This window comes from Sinocyclocheilus rhinocerous, unplaced genomic scaffold, assembly GCF_001515625.1.
Source record: "Sinocyclocheilus rhinocerous isolate Xijiao unplaced genomic scaffold, SAMN03320098_v1.1 scaffold4118, whole genome shotgun sequence".
In the NCBI taxonomy this organism is placed as follows: Eukaryota; Metazoa; Chordata; class Actinopteri; order Cypriniformes; family Cyprinidae; genus Sinocyclocheilus; species Sinocyclocheilus rhinocerous.
Window position 1 is genome coordinate 174,229 of NW_015628692.1, and position 7,053 is coordinate 181,281.

The 7,053-nt window shown below is 37.8% G+C and overlaps 1 protein-coding gene across 1 annotated transcript in view; it reads left to right on the forward strand.

Annotated features, from left to right (window-relative positions):
* Positions 1 to 4,430: 4,430 nt before the first annotated feature.
* The window catches only part of arap1 (ArfGAP with RhoGAP domain, ankyrin repeat and PH domain 1), a gene marked incomplete at its 3' end in the record, with an annotated part of 64,620 nt that continues 61,997 nt past the window's right edge, over positions 4,431 to 7,053 (forward strand). Inside the window, exon 1 of the mRNA XM_016550001.1 lies at positions 4,431 to 4,503. The remainder of the gene's footprint in view (positions 4,504 to 7,053) is intronic.

The window sequence follows — 7,053 nt, forward strand, 5'->3', positions numbered from 1 at the left end:
TGTGTACTGGTTTATATATCCTGGTGGGGACTTAAACCTGACTACACACAGACTCATGGGGACTCGTGTCATGGTGGGGACCTAAATTGTGGTCCCCACGGGTACAAAAGCTTATAAATCATACAGAATGAAGTTTTTTGAAAATCTAAAAATGCAGAAAGTTTCCTGTGAGGGGTAGGTTTAGGGGTAGGGTTGGTGTAGGGCAATAGAATATACGGTCTGTACAGTAGAAAAACCATTACGCCTATGGAGAGTCCCCACAAGGATAGCTGACCAGACATGTGTGTGTGTGTGTGTGTGTGTGTGTGTGTGAGAGTGAGTGTGTGTGTGAGAGAGATAGTGAGTGTGTGTGTGTGTGTGTGTGTGAGTGTGAGTGTGTGTGTGAACTGACTTTAACTGAAAAATTGACTGTTTACTATTGTCCTCTTTTTAAAGATGCTCTACAGCAGAATTGAATTTTGTTTACATTGTTGACACTATTTTCCTGTTTAACACTGTAAAGCTGCTTTGACACGATCTACAGAAGTGCTATAGAAGTGAAGGTGACTGGACGACTCTGTGTGTTTATCACTTCCTGTTATTTTAGATGTCCGTTGTAAAGCCACGTGGACACTACAGTACAGTGAAACCACAAGAAAGCGTGTGTCATGCAAGGGCGTAGTTTTGGTTTGAACATGGGGGTGGGGTGAAGCGTGAACTGTTTTAGTAGAGTCCCAGGTCATGCTCATTCATAAGGTTTATTTATTTGTTTGTTGGCTTATACATTTATTTTTGTGAAATGGTCTTTTGTGCTATCATCTATGCAAAGTTGGTGCAATAAAGTAACATCATAGTTAACAATTACTTGTTTACATAGGATATATATATATATATACAGTGCTGCTTTGCACAGTTTGTGAACCCTTTAGAATGTTCTATATTTCTGCATAAATAGGACTCAAAACATAATCAAAATTTCACACAAGTCCTGAAAGTAGACAAAGATAACCCAAACAAACAAATGAGACAAAAATATTTTCTTTGCCATTTATTTATTGAGAAAAATGATCCAGTGTTACATTTCTGTGCGGTGCAAGAGTATGTGAATCTTTGCTTGTTTTCAGTATCTGGTGTGACCCCCTTTTGCAGCAATAACTGCAGGTAAAGTTTCTTGTAACTGCTGGTGGGCTTGTAGTACTTCTAGCCCCTTCCTCAGAACAGAACCTCTTCAGCTCTGTGGTGTTATGGGTTTCCTCCTATGAACTGCTTGCTTCAGCTCCTTCCACAACATTTCAATTGAATCAAGGTCCAGACTTCGACTCAGTCATTCCAAAACATTAACTTTGTTCTTCTTTAAACATTCTTTTGGTAAAACGACTTGTGTGCTTGGGGTCGTTGTCTTGCTGCACGACCCACGTTCTCTTGAGATTCAGTTCTCGGACAGATTCATTGTTCTGGTCCAGATGCAGGAACACAAAACATTTCTCCAGTAGCCCTCTGGCTTGTCCACATGCATCTTTAGCAAACTGCAGACTGGATGCACCATGCACACCGTGGTTGCTCAGTGTTCTCCTGATGGTGTACTCATAAACATTAACATCAGCCAATGTGAGAAAGGCCTTTAGTTGCTCAGAAGTATCCCTGGGTTCATTTGCAACCTCGCAGACTATTACAAGTCTTGTTTTTGGAGTGATCTTTGTTGGTCGACCGCTTCTGGGGAGGGTAACAGTGGTCTTGAATCTCCTCCATTTCTACACAATCTGTCTGACTGTGGATTTGTGGAGTCCAAACTCTTTTAATGAGCAACAGCAACTCTTTTTCTGAGGTCCTCAGAGATCTCCTTTGTTCGTGCCATGATTCACTTCCACAAACATGACCAGACTTCGATAGATCCTTGTTCTCTAAATAAAACAGGGCAGGCAATGACACCTGATAGTCATCTCACTGATTAAAAAACACCTCTGAACAGATGCACTCTTAATTTCGCTTTCAAATTAACTGCTGATCCTAGAGATTCATAGAAATAGAAATGTAACACTGGGTCATTTTCCTCAATAAATAAATGAAAAAGAAAATATGTTTGTCTCATTTGTTTGATTTGGTTATCTTTGTTTATTTTCAGGACTTGTGTGAAAATCTGATTATGTTTTGTGTCATATTTATGCAGAAAAAAGGGTTCACAAACTTTCAAGCGGCACTGTATATGTATATATGTATATATTTATGTATGTGTGTGTGTGTGTGATGTAGCCTATTTTATATTATTTAGGCACTTATCGGCTATAATTTGACAGAATGTTCTGAACATGCCATGAGAAGTCAATCTTAACATTTTCTTATATTGATATTGTTTATTTCTTACTCCTTAACAGTTCATCAGGATCTGAATGATTTAATCTATGCCATCTTTTGGAATAGGCCTATCTGAAGACCATATACCATAGTTCTTAACTGTAGCATTTGTTATAAGACTAGCCTATTAATCATTACCAGGCCAATAATTGCTTTTTTTAATTAATCAATATATAGCATGTGTTATGAAGAAACAACCGCCTGCACATTTAGAAAAAATAGCTACAACAAGCCACAGTTGTAATAAAAATCTATAGGGAAAAATCTGTTCCCTTCACAGATTATCTAATATAAATTCTACAAGAAGTTGCACATTCTCTTTGGCTGAACTATTGCTTTGACAATTATCTGGTGAAGACTCCAAGCGCACAAATCCTGATTCAGATCAACACGAATCACTGAATATTCAGTTATCTGGTGATTCACGTCTAAAGGAAGCGTTCAGTCTCTCACACACACACACACACACACACACACACACACACACACACATGTATATATTTATGTATGTGTGTGTGTGTGTGATGTAGCCTATTTTATATTATTTAGGCACTTATCGGCTATAGTTTGACAGAATGTTCTGAACATGCCATGAGAAGTCAATCTTAACATTTTCTTATATTGATATTGTTTATTTCTTACTCCTTAACAGTTCATCAGGCTCTGAATGATTTAATCTATGCCATCTTTTGGAATAGGCCTATCTGAAGACCATATACCATAGTTCTTAACTGTAGCATTTGTTATAAGACTAGCCTATTAATCATTACCAGGCCAATAATTACTTTTTTTAATTAATCAATATATAGCATGTGTTATGAAGAAACAACCGCCTGCACATTTAGAAAAAATAGCTACAACAAGCCACAGTTGTAATAAAAATCTATAGGGAAAAATCTGTTCCCTTCACAGATTATCTAATATAAATTCTACAAGAAGTTCGACTAAATTTTACACAATAAATAAGCCTACAATAAAACGTGATAAATTCTAGTAAGGGTGGTGATGTGAGCTGTTAAAGCGCCCACACTAGGCATTCGAGCCGCTCGGCTGCTAGACTCTGACTCACTTTCGTGTTTCGTCCTACACTATTGTTTACTGATGATAATGATGGTGATGATGGTGATGATGAAAAACATACTTTATATCTCTCTATATGAAACAAACAGCTGACGATTAACCATTTCAGTGCAGCCTCTGGAGTATAATCTCAGTCTCACAGTATAAATGATGTCTACTCTACTGAACATGTGCTGTTTTTGCAGTATATGATGTACAGTGTGCACACTATGAAGGGAACCCACTATAAAATGTACAGCATCCCATAATGCAATGCGGTTGGCTAGACAAGTTTGCAAAATGAACCAGAGATGACATCAACTGTGACTAATTATACGCACTTACGCACAAAAAATCATTACAAATGTAACATTTTCTTATTTATTTATAAATAATGCAGCATACTACTGTTTGAAGTCATTGCATACTGCATGCTAAACTCCAGCAGTAGGCAGTATATACTGTGCAGTGTGCAGAATGCTGTTCCAACACGACACAGGTTAATATTCGCTCACAGTCCTGCAGCGCCACCTATCAGTATTATACACACACACACACACACAAAAAAAACAATTAAACAAACAAACAAATATGATCTGTTTTTAATGTGGATTCTCAACGCAAAAGCAGTGCAGGGATATCGCTTTTGCCTTGTTTGTTACTTTTCTCAGCGCTGTTCGGGATGGACCAATCAGAGTCGAGTGTGAGAATTCGATGAGGATTTGAAAAAATTTATTTTTTAAAGATTCATAAAGATAATTTCTTTTTGTATGGCAGATAACAATCCTTATAGGTTATAATATTAAATGATTACACTTATATCAATCGTACGATTTATAATTATAAACGCCGCGCGCCCCAAAACAATGTGACCGTTGTGTATCATAGCAACAGCCATTAGCGGGTTTTGCCGCCCCTAGTATCGCGTCGCGTCGCGTCAAATCAGTCGCTTGCTGTGGAGTTTCACACGCTCATGTGACGCGCCGCCTACGGAAGTTTCTTACAGGCTTTTTCTGTGTTTCAGTGGATTGGAGAAACATATACAACCATCCGGAGGAAAACAACAACAACCGGAGCGATAAAACAAGCCCAAGTTCTGCCGCAGACGCGCGTGTGAGTGTGTAATTCATTCATATTGTTTGAGAGTTTATGTTCAGTTTGTTGAACTTTTGCGCGTTTTTCAGTCAGTAACACACAGAAATGAAGGAATGAAACGCCTCGATGATTTTATTATCAGCATAAACTCGAGCAAATCTCTCCTGCGGTCTCACAGCCACGGAACAACTAACTTATAAATATCACTCTAATTTTAAAAACTTTATGACAGGACATTTCTATAGCGATTATCGACGATATGTCATTTTAGTAACGCTCTGACATATTTCATCGCTTGGAAATCACTCTTGTTGTCACATTTTTATTTATTTATTTTTTTTAAAATTTTGTCCTCATTTGTAAGTCGCTTCGGATAAAAGAGTCTGCAAACTGACTAAATGTAAATGTAAATCCTTCTTCTGGAATGCTGTTGCAACACGACACAGGCTAATATTCACTCACAGTCCTGCAGCGCCACCTATCGGCCAACGCGTGTAATGCTGCAGTTAGAAACACATTAAAATACAATGAAACTACAATGTCCATAAATACCAGAATGTATCAGAATATAATATATAGATTTTTCCTGTTCATAAGTTTAAAACTCAGAAAGTCCTTTTTAATTACATTAAGAATAAAAACTAATATAAATTATATATAGCTATATTACAGTTTTTTCCAATTGCTAACACACTAAAATGACATGCACAGCACAATTATTTAAACTGACACACAGAGAGCAAAACTTCTTCTCAAGTCTCCAAAAGTCTAAAAACATTTTCTGCTTTACACACATTTTGCATTTCAAAATGGCACTTTTTATTTTTTTAAAATTTTGTCCTCATTTGTAAGTCGCTTCGGATAAAAGAGTCTGCAAACTGACTAAATGTAAATGTAAATCCTTCTTCTGTAAATGGAAATTCTTCAGTCAGAAGTGTGAGAAAAGACAAGACTGTCTGTCCGATTATTTTCTGATTCACATTTCAGTAGTTTTTCTGTCTGTATTTCTGTCTTTCTCTGTTTTTCTGCTTCTGTCTTTCTCTCTGGTTGCTCAGTTGCTGGAATGTTTGTTTCTTTACCCGGTAAATGCTCAGTATGTGTGTGTGTTTGAGGGATGTGGTCCTAAACCACAAGATTTCACAGGCGTTGTGGACCGACTAATAGAGTTCTTAAAGCAGCACTATGTAACTTTTGGCGCTCCTAGCGGTTAATAAACAGAACTGCACACATCCCGCGGAAGAACATTCCAACCGGATCTACTTCTCTAAGTTTATGTCTATGGCGATTCACGCAGGTATGTGTTACTCCGCAGCGGTGACCAGGTTACAATCGTCCAAATATAAGTACTTATTATAAGTGTACCGTAGTGATGCGGAATAAGACAAAAACGCGGTTTGGAAGATGAATTCATGATGTACTCATTATATACATTTTGCAAATTTTGAACACATTTTGGCGCTCTAGCGGTTAATAAACAGAACTGCACACATCCCGCGGAAGAACATTCCAACCGGATCTACTTCTCTAAGTTTATGTCTATGGCGATTCACGCAGGTATGTGTTACTCCGCAGCGGTGACCAGGTTACAATAGTCCAAATATAAGTACTTATTATAAGTGTACCGTAGTGATTCGGAATAAGACAAAAACGCGGTTTGGAAGATGAATTTATGATGTACTCGCTCATTATATACAGTTTGCAAATTTTGAACACAGAAAAAGTTTCAGAGTGCTGCTTTAAAGAGATAGAGCACTAATATTAGTGCACTGCAGTCATGCTCTGCATGCACAGGACGATTTAAGTTCCTTTAACGCTCATAATAGAGATCTGTGTGTGTGTGTGTGTGTGTGTGTGTGTGGAGGGGTTAACTAGTCCTGTGATGTGGCTGGAATGTTAATCAGGTTGATGTTTGTTATAAACACTGAAGCGGCTCAGTCGAGCTTGATGTTGTTCAGCATTTCTTTCAGTGAATGTTCGTCAACACTTCCAGTTCCTTGTGAATTTATAACCAATTTGCCTTTTTATGTCACATCAGCGTTTATTAAATGCTTTTAAATGCAACTAAACCAGCAGCAGCACATGATGAGAGATGTCTTTATTATCACGTTAGTGATTAACAGGTGATATTTGGATATAATTACACGATTAGTTTGCTGATAAACAGAAGTGGTAGTTCTCTCTTGTTTCAGTTCCAAAACCTGACAGCACTATTGATGGGTAATAAACATCTTATTTGCCATCACTAAATTTTTTTCTGTATTTATTGGTATGATGTACGGGACTATCAGCCATTAATAATTCAGCCGAAACTGAAGATGATCTGAAAATGTGTTCACCCTCAGGCCATCCGAGATTAGGATGAGTTAGTTTCTTCATCAGGTTTGTAGAAATGTAGCACTGCATCAGTGTCTCAGCAATGGATGCTCTGCAGTGAATGGGTGCCGTCAGAATGAGAGTCCAAACAGCTGATAAAAACATCACAATAATCCACAAGTAATCCACAGCACTCCAGTCCATCAGTTAACATCTGGAGAAGACAAAAGCTGAAACAAATCCAGCATTAAGACG